This window comes from Heloderma suspectum, chromosome W, assembly GCF_057233095.1.
Source record: "Heloderma suspectum isolate Gila_16-S chromosome W, 16-S_ref, whole genome shotgun sequence".
NCBI lineage: Eukaryota > Metazoa > Chordata > Lepidosauria > Squamata > Helodermatidae > Heloderma > Heloderma suspectum.
The window spans coordinates 24792501-24805000 of NC_139475.1; positions in this window are offsets into that span (position 1 = coordinate 24792501).

Genomic DNA, 12500 nt, shown 5'->3' on the forward strand with positions numbered 1-12500 from the left:
TAAGGTCTAGGGTTAGGGCTAGGGCTAGGGTCAGGGTTAGGGCTAGGTTTAGAACTAGAGCTAGGGCTAGGGTTAGGGTTAGGGTTCAGTTTTAGTTTAGGGTTACAGTTTGGTTTAGGGGTAGGGGTAGGGGTAGGGTTAGGTCTAGGCCTAGGGTTTGGGTTAAGGCTATAGTTAGGTTTAGGGTTAGGGTTAGGGTTAGCGCTAGGGTTAGGCTTAGGGTTAGGGTTAGGGCTAGGGTTAGGTTTAGGGCTCGGGTTAGGGTTAGGGTTACGGTTCTGGTTCCGGTTAGGGTTTGGGTTAGCGTTAGGGTTAGTGGTAGGTGTTGGGTTAGGGTTAGGGCTAGGGATAGAGTTTAGGCTAGGATTAGGGTTAGGGTTACAGTTAGTGAGAGGGTTAGGGCTAAGGCTAGTGTTAGGGTGAGAGTTAGGTTTAGGGATATGGTTTTTTGTTAGGGTTAGGGTTATGGTTAGCGTTAGGATTAGGGTTAGGGCTAGGGTTAGGTCGAGGGTTAGGGTTAGGGTTAGGGTTAGGGTTAGGGTTAGGGTTAGGGTTAGGGTTTGGGTTAGGGTTAGTGTTCAGGCTAGGGCTAGGGTTACTGCTAGGGCTATGGTAAGGGCTAGGGTTAGGGCTAGGGGTAGGGCTTGGGTTAGGGTTAGGGTTAGGGTTAGGGCTAGGGCTAGGGCTAGGGCAAGGGTTAGGGCAAGGGCTATGGTTAGGGTTAGGGTTAGGGTTAGGGTTAGGGTGAGGGTTAGGGCTCGGGCTAGGGCTAGGGCTAGGGCAAGGGTTAGGGCAAGGGCTATGGTTAGGGTTAGAGATCGGGTTAGGGTTACGGTTGGGGTTAGGGTGAGGGTCAGGACTAGGGTTAGGGTGAGGGTTAGGGTTAGTGTTAGGGCCAGGGTTAGCATTAGGGTCAGGGCTACGGTTAGGGTTATGGGAAGGGGTAGGGGTAGGATTAGGGTAGGGTTAGGGTTACGGCTATGGTTAGGGTTAGGGCTCGGACAAGGGTTAGGGCTAAGGCTAGGGCTAGTATTAGGGTTAGGGCTATGGCTAGGGCTTGGGCTAGGGCAAGGGTTAGGGTTAGGGTTAGGGTTAGGTATAGGGTGAGGGCTACGGTTAGGGCGAGGGTTTGTATTAGGGTTAGTGGTAGGCTTTGGGTTAGGGTAAGGTCTAGGGTTAGGGCTAGGGCTAGGGTAAGGTTTAGGGCTAGGTTTAGAACTAGAGCTAGGGCTAGGGTTAGGGTTAGGGTTCAGTTTCAGTTTAGGGTTACAGTTTGGTTTAGGGGTAGGGGTAGGGGTAGGTCTAGGCCTAGGGTTAGGGTTAAGGCTATAGTTAGGTTTAGGGTTAGGGTTAGGGTTAGCGCTAGGGTTAGGCTTAGGGTTAGGGTTAGGGCTAGGGTTAGGTTTAGGGCTCGGGTTAGGTTTAGGGTTACGGTTCTGGTTCTGGTTAGGGTTTGGGTTAGCGTTACGGTTAGTGGTAGGTGTTGGGTTAGGGTTAGGGCTAGGGATAGAGTTTAGGCTAGGATTAGGGTTAGGTTAAAGTTAGTGAGAGGGTTAGGGCTAAGGCTAGTGTTAGGGTGAGATTTAGGTTTAGGGATACGGTTTTTTGTTAGGGTTAGGGTTATGGTTAGCGTTAGGATTAGGGTTAGGGCTAGGGTTAGGTCGAGGGTTAGGGTTAGGGTTAAGGTTAGGTTTAGGGTTAAGGTTAGAGTTAGGGTTAGGGTTAGGGTTTGTGTTAGGGTTAGGGTTAGTGTTCGGGCTAGGGCTAGGGTTACTGCTAGGGCTACAGTTAGGGCTAAGGTTAGGGCTAGGGTTAGGGCTAGGGTTAGGGCTTGGGTTAGGGTTAGGGCTAGGGCTAGGGCTAGGGCAAGGGTTAGGCAAGGGCTATGGTTAGGGTTAGGGTTAGGGTTAGGGTTAGGGTTAGGGTTAGGGTGAGGGTTAGGGCTAGGGCTAGGGCAAGGGTTAGGGCAAGGGCTATGCTTAGGGTTAGAGTTAGGGTTAGGGTTAGGGTTAGGGTTAGGGCTAGGGTGAGGTTTAGGGTTAGGGTTAGGGTTAGGTCTAGGGTTAGGGTTATCGTTAGGGTGACACTTTGGGCTAGGGTTAGGGTTAGGGTTAGGGTTAGGGTTAGGGTTCGGGTTCGGGTTCGGGTTCGGGCTAGGGCTAGGGTTAGGGCTAGGGCTAGGGCTAGGGCTACGTATAGGGCTAGCGTTAGGGCTAGGGTTAGGGCTTAGGTTAGGGTTAGGGTTAGGGTTAAGGTTTAGGGTTCGGGTTAGGTATAGGGTGAGGGCTAGGGTTAGGGTGAGGGTTCTGGTTAGTGTTAGGGCTAGGGTTAGGGTTAGCATTAGGGTTAGGTCTACGGTTATGGTTAGGGTTTGTGTTAGGGTTAGTGGTAGGCTTTGAGTTAGGGTAAGGTCTAGGGTTAGGGCTAGGGCTAGGGTCAGGGTTAGGGCTAGGTTTAGAACTAGAGCTAGGGCTAGGGTTAGGGTTAGGGTTCAGTTTTAGTTTAGGGTTACAGTTTGGTTTAGGGGTAGGGGTAGGGGTAGGGTTAGGTCTAGGCCTAGGGTTTGGGTTAAGGCTATAGTTAGGTTTAGGGTTAGGGTTAGGGTTAGCGCTAGGGTTAGGCTTAGGGTTAGGGTAAGGGCTAGGGTTAGGTTTAGGGCTCGGGTTAGGGTTAGGGTTACGGTTCTGGTTCTGGTTAGGGTTTGGGTTAGCGTTAGGGTTAGTGGTAGGTGTTGGGTTAGGGTTAGGGCTAGGGATAGAGTTTAGGCTAGGATTAGGGTTAGGGTTACAGTTAGTGAGAGGGTTAGGGCTAAGGCTAGTGTTAGGGTGAGAGTTAGGTTTAGGGATATGGTTTTTTGTTAGGGTTAGGGTTATGGTTAGCGTTAGGATTAGGATTAGGGCTAGGGTTAGGTCGAGGGTTAGGGTTAGGGTTAGGGTTAGGGTTAGGGTTAGGGTTAGGGTTAAGGTTAGAGTTAGGTTTAGGGTTAGGGTTAGGGTTTGGGTTAGGGTTAGTGTTCAGGCTAGGGCTAGGGTTACTGCTAGGGCTACGGTAAGGGCTAGGGTTAGGGCTAGGGGTAGGGGTAGGGCTTGGGTTAGGGTTAGGGCTAGGGCTAGGGCTAGGGCTAGGGCAAGGGTTAGGGCAAGGGCTATGGTTAGGGTTAGGGTTAGGGTTAGGGTGAGGGTTAGGGCTCGGGCTAGGGCTAGGGCTAGGGCAAGGGTTAGGGCAAGGGCTATGGTTAGGGTTAGAGATCGGGTTAGGGTTACGGTTGGGGTTAGGGTGAGGGTCAGGACTAGGGTTAGGGTGAGGGTTAGGGTTAGTGTTAGGGCCAGGGTTAGCATTAGGGTCAGGGCTACGGTTAGGGTTATGGGAAGGGGTAGGGGTAGGATTAGGGTAGGGTTAGGGTTAAGGCTATGGTTAGGGTTAGGGCTCGGACAAGGGTTAGGGCTAAGGCTAGGGCTAGTTTTAGGGTTAGGGCTATGGCTAGGGCTTGGGCTAGGGCAAGGGTTAGGGTTAGGGTTAGGGTTAGGTATAGGGTGAGGGCTAGGGTTAGGGTGAGGGTTTGTATTAGGGTTAGTGGTAGGCTTTGGGTTAGGGTAAGGTATAGGGTTAGGGCTAGGGCTAGGGTAAGGTTTAGGGCTAGGTTTAGAACTAGAGCTAGGGCTAGGGTTAGGGTTAGGGTTCAGTTTCAGTTTAGGGTTACAGTTTGGTTTAGGGGTAGGGGTAGGGGTAGGGGTAGGTCTAGGCCTAGGGTTAGGGTTAAGGCTATAGTTAGGTTTAGGGTTAGGGTTAGGGTTAGCGCTAGGGTTAGGCTTAGGCTTAGGGTTAGGGCTAGGGTTAGGTTTAGGGCTCGGGTTAGGTTTAGGGTTACGGTTCTGGTTCTGGTTAGGGTTTGGGTTAGCGTTACGGTTAGTGGTAGGTGTTGGGTTAGGGTTAGGGCTAGGGATAGAGTTTAGGCTAGGATTAGGGTTAGGTTACAGTTAGTGAGAGGGTTAGGGCTAAGGCTAGTGTTAGGGTGAGATTTAGGTTTAGGGATACGGTTTTTTGTTAGGGTTAGGGTTATGGTTAGCGTTAGGATTAGGGTTAGGGCTAGGGTTAGGTCGAGGGTTAGGGTTAGGGTTAAGGTTAGGGTTAGGGTTAAGGTTAGAGTTAGGGTTAGGGTTAGGGTTTGTGTTAGGGTTAGGGTTAGTGTTCGGGCTAGGGCTAGGGTTACTGCTAGGGCTACAGTTAGGGCTAAGGTTAGGGCTAGGGTTAGGGCTAGGGTTAGGGCTTGGGTTAGGGTTAGGGCTAGGGCTAGGGCTAGGGCAAGGGTTAGGCAAGGGCTATGGTTAGGGTTAGGGTTAGGGTTAGGGTTAGGGTTAGGGTGAGGGTTAGGGCTAGGGCTAGGGCAAGGGTTAGGGCAAGGGCTATGCTTAGGGTTAGAGTTAGGGTTAGGGTTAGGGTTAGGGTTGGGGTTAGGGTGAGGGTCAGGGCTAGGGTTAGGGTGAGGGTTAGGGTTAGTGTTAGGGCCAGGGTTAGCATTAGGGTCAGGGCTACGGTTAGGGTTAGGGGTAGGGGTAGGGGTAGGATTAGGGTAGGGTTAGGGTTACGGCTATGGTTAGGGTTAGGGTTAGGGTTAGGGTTAGGGTTAGAGTTAGGGCAAGGGTTAGGGCTAGAGTTCAGGTTAGGTTTAGGGTAGGGTTAGGGCTAGGGCTAGGGTTAGGGTTAGGGTTAGGGTTAGGTTTAGGGCGAGGGCTAGGGCTAGGGTTTGTGTTAGGGTTAGGGCTAGGGCTAGGGCTAGGGTTAGTGTTAGGGTTAGTGTTAGGGTTAGGTTTAGGTGTAGGGTTAGGGTTAGACTTAGGGGCAGGTTTAGGGGTAGGGCTAGGGTTAGTTGTAGTTTTAGAGCTAGGGCTAGGGCTTGGGATAGGGATAGGGATAGGGATAGGGATAGGGATAGGGATAGGGTTAGTGTTAGTGTTAGTGTTAGTGTTAGGGCTAGGGCTAGGGTTAGGGTTAGGGTTAGGGTTAGGGTTAGGGTTAGGGTTAGGGCTAGGGTTAGGTTTAGGGCTAGGGCTAGGGTTAGGGTTAGGGTTCGGGCTAGGATTAGGGCTAGGGTTAGGGCTAGGGCTAGGGCTAGGTAACGGTTAGGGCTAGGGTTAGAGCTAGAGCTAGGACTAGGGTTAGGGTTCAGGTTCAGGTTCAGTTTAGGGTTACAGTTTGGGTTAGGGGCAGGGGTAGGGGTAGGGGTATGGTTACGGCTAGGCCTAGGGTTAGGGTTAGGGCTAGGGTTAGGTTTAGGGTTAGCGTTAGAGTTAGGATTAGCGCTAGGGTTAGGGTTATGGTTAGGGTTAGGGCTAGGTTCAGGTTTAGGGCTCGGGTTAGTGTTATGTTTAGGGTTACGGTTCTGGTTAGGGTTTGGGTTAGGGTTAGGGTTAGTGGTAGGGTTTGGGTTAGGGCTAGGGTTAGGGTTTGGGCTAGGATTAGGGTTAGGGTTACAGTTAGTGAGAGGGATAGGGCTAAGACTAGGGTTAGGGTGAGATTTAGGTTTAGGGATATGTTTTTTTGTTAGGGTGAGGGTTATGGTTAGCGTTAGGATTAGGGTTAGGGCTAGGGTTAGGTCGAGGGTTAGGGTTAGGGTTAGGGTTATGGTTAGGTTTAGGGTTAAGGTTAGAGTTAGGGTTAGGGTTACGGTTTCGGTTAGGGTTAGGGTTAGTGTTCCGGCTAGGGCTAGGGCTAGGGTTACTGCTAGGGCTACGGTTAGGCCTAGGGTTAGGGCTAGGGTTAGGGCTTGGGTTTGGTTTAGGGTTAGGGCTAGGGCTAGGGCTAGGGCAAGGGTTAGGGCAAGGGCTATGGTTAGGGTTAGGGTTAGGGTTAGGGTTAGGGTGAGGGTGAGGGTTAGGGCTAGGGCTAGGGCTAGGGCTAGGGCTAGGGCTAGGGCTAGGGCTAGGGCAAGGGTTAGGGCAAGGGCTATGGTTAGGGTTAGAGTTCGGGTTAGGGTTACGGTTGGGGTTAGGGTGAGGGTCAGGACTAGGGTTAGGGTGAGGGTTAGGGTTAGTGTTAGGGCCAGGGTTAGCATTAGGGTCAGGGCTACAGTTAGGGTTACGGGTAGGGGTAGGGGTAGGATTAGGGTAGGGTTAGGGTTACGGCTATGGTTAGGGTTAGGGCTCGGACAAGGGTTAGGGCTAAGGCTAGGGCTAGTGTTAGGGTTAGAGGTATGGCTAGGGCTTCGGCTAGGGCAAGGGTTAGGGTTAGGGTTAGGGTTAGGGTTAGGTATAGGGTGAGGGCTAGGGTTAGGGTGAGGTTTCTGGTTAGTGTTAGGGCTAGGGTAAGCATTAGGGTTAGGGCTACGGTTATGGTTAGGGTTTGTATTAGGGTTAGTGGTAGGCTTTGGGTTAGGGTAAGGTCTAGGGTTAGGGCTAGGGTTAGGGTTAATGTTAGGGCTAGGGCTAGGGTTAGGTTTGGGGTTACGGTTAGGGTTACGGTTAGGGTTAGGGTTAGGGTTAGGGTTAGAGTTAGGGCTAGGGTTGGGGTTGGGGTTAGGGTTTGAGTTCGGGTTCGGTTCGGGTTAGGGTTAGGGTTAGGGTTTGGGGTAGATTTATGGTTTGGGTTAGGGTTAGGGTTGCGGTTGGGGTTAGGTTTAGGGCTAGGGCTAGGGCTCGGGCTAAGGTTAAAGCTAGGGCTAGGGCTAGGGTTAGAGTTAGCGTTAGGGTTAGCACTAGGGCTAGGGTTAGGGGTAGGGGTAGGGTTAGGATTAGGGTTAGCGCGAGGGCTGGGGTTAGGGTTAGGGTTAGGGGTAGGGTTAGGGTTAGGGTTAGGGTTAGGGCTAGGGTTAGGTTTAGGGCTAGCGATAGGTTTAGGGATAGGGTCTGGGCTAGGGTTAGATTTAGGGTTAAGGCTCGGGATAGGGCTAGGGATAGGGCTAGGGCTAGGTCTAAGGCTAGGTTTAGGGTTCGGGCTAGGGTTCGGGTTAGGGCTAGAGTTCGGGTTAGGGTTAGGGTGGGGTTAGGGCTACGGCTAGGGTTAGGGCTTGGGTTTGGGTTAGGGTTAGGGTTAGGGTTAGGGTTAGGGCTAGGGCTACGGCTAGGACTAGGGATAGGGATAGGGATAGGGATAGGGATTGGGATAGGGATAGGACTAGGGATAGGGATAGGGCTAGGGCTAGGGCAAGGGTTAGGTCAAGGGCTATTGTTACGGTTAGGGTTAGGGTCAGTGTGAGGGCTATGGTTAGGGTGAGGGTGACGGTGAGGGTTACGGCTAGGGTTAGCATTAGGGTTAGGGCTGGCGTTAGCGTTAGAGTTAGGTTTAGGTTAAGGGTTAGGGTTAGGGTTAGGGTTAGGGTTAGGGTTAGGGCTAGGGCTAGGGCTACGGTTAGGGCTAGCGTTATGGCTAGGGTTAGGGTTCGGTGAGGTTTAGGGTTAGGAGTAGAGTTAGGGTTAGGGTGAGGGCTAGGTTTAGGGTGAGGGTTAGTTTTAGGGTTTGGGTTAGGGCTAGGGTTATCATTAGGGTTAGGGCTAGGGTTAGGGTTAGGTTTATGATTATGGTTAGGGTTTTGGTTAGGTTTAGTGGTAGGCTTTGGGTTAGGGTTAGGGCTAGGGTTTGGGTTAGGGTTTGGGTTAGGGTTAGGGTTAGGATTAGGGCTAGGGCTAGTCTTAGGGCTAGGGCTAGGGCTAGGGTAACGGTTAGGACATGCGTTAGAGCTAGAGTTAGGGCTAGCGTTAGGGTTCAGGTTCAGTTTAGGGTTACAGTTTGAGTTAGGGGTAGGGGTAGGGTAGGGCTAGGGCTAGGGTTAGGGCTAGGCCTAGGGTTAGAATAAGGGCTAAGGTTAGGTTTAGGGTTAGGGTTAGCGTTAGGGTTAGCGCTAGGGTTACGTTTAGGGTTAGGGATAGGGTTAGGTTTAGGGCTCGGGTTAGGGTTAGGGTTACGGTTATGGTTAGGGTTTGGGTTAGGGTTAGGGTTAGTGGTAGGGGTTGGGTTAGGGTTCGGGCTAGGGTCAGGGTTGGGGCTAGGGTTAGGGTTAGGGTTATTGTAAGTGAGAGGGTTAGGGCTAAGCCTAGGGTTATGCTTAGGGTTAGGGATACTGTTTGGGTTAGGGTTAGGGTTAGGGTAAGGGTTTGGGTTAGGGTTAGGGCTAGGGTGAGGTTTAGGGTTAGGGTTAGGGTTAGGGTTAGTTCTAGGGTTAGGGTTATCGTTAGGGTGACGCTTTGGGCTAGGCTTAGGGTTAGGGTTAGGGTTAGGGTTCGGGCTAGGGCTAGGGTTAGGGCTAGGGCTAGGGCTACGGATAGGGCTAGGATAAGGTCTAGGGTTAGGGCTAGGGCTAGGGTAAGGGTTAGGGCTAGGGTTAGAACTAGAGCTAGGGCTAGGATTAGGGTTAGGGTTACAGTTAGTGAGAGGGTTAGGGCTAAGGCTAGTGTTAGGGAGAGATTTAGGTTTAGGGATATGGTTTTTTGTTAGGGTTAGGGTTATGGTTAGCGTTAGGATTAGGGTTAGGGCTAGGGTTAGGTCGACGGTTAGGGTTAGGGTTAGGGTTAGGGTTAGGGTTAGGGTTAGTGTTCGGGCTAGGGCTAGGGTTACTGCTAGGGCTACGGTTAGGGCTAGGGTTAGGGCTAGGGTTAGGGCTTGGGTTAGGGTTAGGGTTCGGGCTAGGGCTAGGGCTAGGGCAAGGGTTAGGGCAAGGGCTATGGTTAGTGTTAGGGTTAGGTTTAGGGTTAGGTTTAGGGTGAGGGTTAGGGCTAGGGCTAGGGCTAGGGCTAGGGCAAGGGTTAGGGCAAGGACTATGATTAGGGTTAGAGTTCGGGTTAGGGTTACGGTTGGGGTTAGGGTGAGGGTCAGGACTAGGGTTAGGGTGAGGGTTAGGGTTAGTGTTAGGGCCAGGGTTAGCATTAGGGTCAGGGCTACGGTTAGGGTTAGGGGTAGGGGTAGGGGTACGATTAGGGTAGGGTTAGGGTTACGGCTATGGTTAGGGTTTGTATTAGGGTTAGTGGTAGGCTTTGGGTTAGGGTAAGGTCTAGGGTTAGGGCTAGGCTAGGGTAAGGGTTAGGGCTAGGTTTAGAACTAGAGCTATGGCTAGGGTTAGGGTTAGGGTTACAGTTTGGTTTAGGGGTAGGCATAGGGGTAGGGTTAGGTCTAGGCCTAGGGTTAGGGTTACGGCTATAGTTAGGTTTAGGGTTAGGGTTAGGGTTAGCGCTAGGGTTAGGCTTAGTGTTAGGGTCAGGGCTAGGGTTAGGTTTAGGGCTCGGGTTAGGGTTAGGGTTACGGTTCTGGTTCTGGTTAGGGTTTGGGTTAGCGTTACGGTTAGTGGTAGGTGTTGGGTTAGGGTTAGGGCTAGGGATAGAGTTTAGGCTAGGATTAGGGTTAGGTTACAGTTAGTGAGAGGGTTAGGGCTAAGGCTAGTGTTAGGGTGAGAGTTAGGTTTAGGGATATGGTTTTTTGTTAGGGTTAGGGTTATGGTTAGCGTTAGGATTAGGGCTAGGGCAAGGGTTAGGGCAAGGGCTATGGTTAGGGTTAGAGATCGGGTTAGGGTTACGGTTGGGGTTAGGGTGAGGGTCAGGACTAGGGTTAGGGTGAGGGTTAGGGTTAGTGTTAGGGCCAGGGTTCGCATTAGGGTCAGGGCTACGGTTAGGGTTATGGGAAGGGGTAGGGGTAGGATTAGGGTAGGGTTAGGGTTACGGCTATGGTTACGGTTAGGGCTCGGACAAGGGTTAGGGCTAAGGCTAGGGCTAGTGTTAGGGTTAGGGCTATGGCTAGGGCTTGGGCTAGGGCAAGGGTTAGGGTTAGGGTTAGGGTTAGGTATAGGGTGAGGGCTAGGGTTAGGGTGAGGGTTCTGGTTAGTGTTAGAGCTAGGGTAAGCATTAGGGTTAGGGCTACAGTTATGGTTAGGGTTTGTATTAGGGTTAGTGGTAGGCTTTGGGTTAGGGTAAGGTCTAGGGTTAAGGCTAGGGCTAGGGTAAGGGTTAGGGCTAGGTTTAGAACTAGAGCTAGGGCTAAGGTTAGGGTTAGGGTTCAGTTTCAGTTTAGGGTTACAGTTTGGTTTAGGGGTAGGGGTAGGGGTAGGGTTACGTCTAGGCCTAGGGTTAGGGTTAAGGCTATAGTTAGGTTTAGGGTTAGGGTTAGGGTTAGGGTTAGCGCTAGGGTTAGGCTTAGGGTTAGGGTTAGGGCTAGGGTTAGGTTTAGGGCTCGGGTTAGGTCTAGGGTTACGGTTCTGGTTCTGGTTAGGGTTTGGGTTAGCGTTACGGTTAGTGGTAGGTGTTGGGTTAGGGTTAGGGCTAGGGATAGAGTTTAGGCTAGGATTAGGGTTAGGTTACAGTTAGTGAGAGGGTTAGGGCTAAGGCTAGTGTTAGGGTGAGATTTAGGTTTAGGGATACGGTTTTTTGTTAGGGTTAGGGTTATGGTTAGCGTTAGGATTAGGGTTAGGGCTAGGGTTAGGTCGAGGGTTAGGGTTAGGGTTAAGGTTAGGGTTAGGGTTAAGGTTAGAGTTAGGGTTAGGGTTAGGGTTTGTGTTAGGGTTAGGGTTAGTGTTCGGGCTAGGGCTAGGGTTACTGCTAGGGCTACAGTTAGGGCTAAGGTTAGGGTTAGGGTTAGGGCTAGGGTTAGGGCTTGGGTTAGGGTTAGGGTTAGGGCTAGGGCTAGGGCAAGGGTTAGGCAAGGGCTATGGTTAAAGTTAGGGTTAGGGTTAGGGTTAGTGTTAGGGTTAGGGTTAGGGTGAGGGTTAGGGCTAGGGCTAGGGCTAGGGCAAGGGTTAGGGCAAGGGCTATGCTTAGGGTTAGAGTTAGGGTTAGGGTTGGGGTTAGGGTTGGGGTTAGGGTGAGGGTCAGGGCTAGGGTTAGGGTGAGGGTTAGGGTTAGTGTTAGGGCCAGGGTTTGCATTAGGGTCAGGGCTACGGTTAGGGTTAGGGGTAGGGGTAGGGGTAGGATTAGGGTAGGGTTAGGGTTACGGCTATGGTTAGGGTTAGGGTTAGGGTTAGGGTTAGGGTTAGAGTTAGGGCAAGGGTTAGGGCTAGAGTTCAGGTTAGGTTTAGGGTAGGGTTAGGGCTAGGGCTAGGGTTAGGGTTAGGGTTAGGGTTAGGTTTAGGGCGAGGGCTAGGGCTAGGGTTTGTGTTAGGGTTAGGGCTAGGGCTAGGGCTAGGGTTAGTGTTAGGGTTAGTGTTAGGGTTAGGGTTAGGTTTAGGGGTAGGGCTAGGGTTAGTTGTAGTGTTAGAGCTAGGGCTAGGGCTTGGGAAAGGTATAGGTATAGGGATAGGGATAGGGATAGGGTTAGTGTTAGGGCTAGGGTTAGGGTTTGGGCTAGGATTAGGGTTAGGGTTACAGTTAGTGAGAGGGTTAGGGCTAAGGCTAGGGTTAGGGTGAGATTTAGGTTTAGGGATATGTTTTTTTGTTAGGGTTAGGGTTATGGTTAGCGTTACGATTAGGGTTAGGGCTAGGGTTAGGTCGAGGGTTAGGGTTAGGGTTAGGGTTTGGGTTAGGGTTAGGGTTAGGGTTAGGGTTAAGGTTAGAGTTAGAGTTAGGGTTATGGTTAGGGTTTGGGTTAGGGTTAGGGTTAGTGTTCAGGCTAGGGCTAGGGCTAGGGTTACTGCTAGGGCTACGGTTAGGCCTAGGGTTAGGGCTAGGGTTAGGGTTAGGGTTCGGGCTAGGATTAGGGTTAGGGTTCGTGGTAGGATTAGGGCTAGTGTTAGGGCTAGGGCTAGGGCTAGGTAATGGTTAGGGCTAGGGTTAGAGCTAGACCTAGGGCTAGGGTTAGGGTTCAGGTTCAGGTTCAGTTTAGGGTTACAGTTTGGGTTAGGGGCAGGGGTAGGGGTAGGGGTATGGTTACGGCTAGGCCTAGGGTTAGGGTTAGGGCTAGGGTTAGGTTTAGGGTTAGCGTTAGAGTTAGGATTAGCGCTAGGGTTAGGGTTATGGTTAGGGTTAGGGCTAGGTTCAGGTTTAGGGCTCGGGTTAGTGTTAGGTTTAGGGTTACGGTTCTGGTTAGGGTTTGGGTTAGGGTTAAGGTTAGTGGTAGGGGTTCGGTTAGGGCTAGGGTTAGGGTTTGGGCTAGGATTAGGGTTAGGGTTACAGTTAGTGAGAGGGTTAGGGCTAAGGCTAGGGTTAGGGTGAGATTTAGGTTTAGGGATATGTTTTTTTGTTAGGGTTAGGGTTATGGTTAGCGTTACGATTAGGGTTAGGGCTAGGGTTAGGTCGAGGGTTAGGGTTAGGGTTAGGGTTAGGGTTAGGGTTAGGGTTAAGGTTAGAGTTAGGGTTAGGGTTAGGGTTTGGGTTAGGGTTAGGGTTAGTGTTCGGGCTAGGGCTAGGGCTAGGGTTACTGCTAGGGCTACGGTTAGGCCTACGGTTAGGGCTAGGGTTAGGGTTAGGGCTAGGGCTAGGGCTCGGGCTAGGGCTAGGGCAAGGGTTAGGGCAAGGGCTATGGTTAGGGTTAGAGTTCAGACAAGGGTTAGGTCTAAGGCTAGGGCTAGTGTTAGGGTTAGGGCTATGGCTAGGTCTTGGGCTAGGGCAAGGGTTAGGGTTAAGGTTAGGTATAGGGTAAGGTCTAGGGTT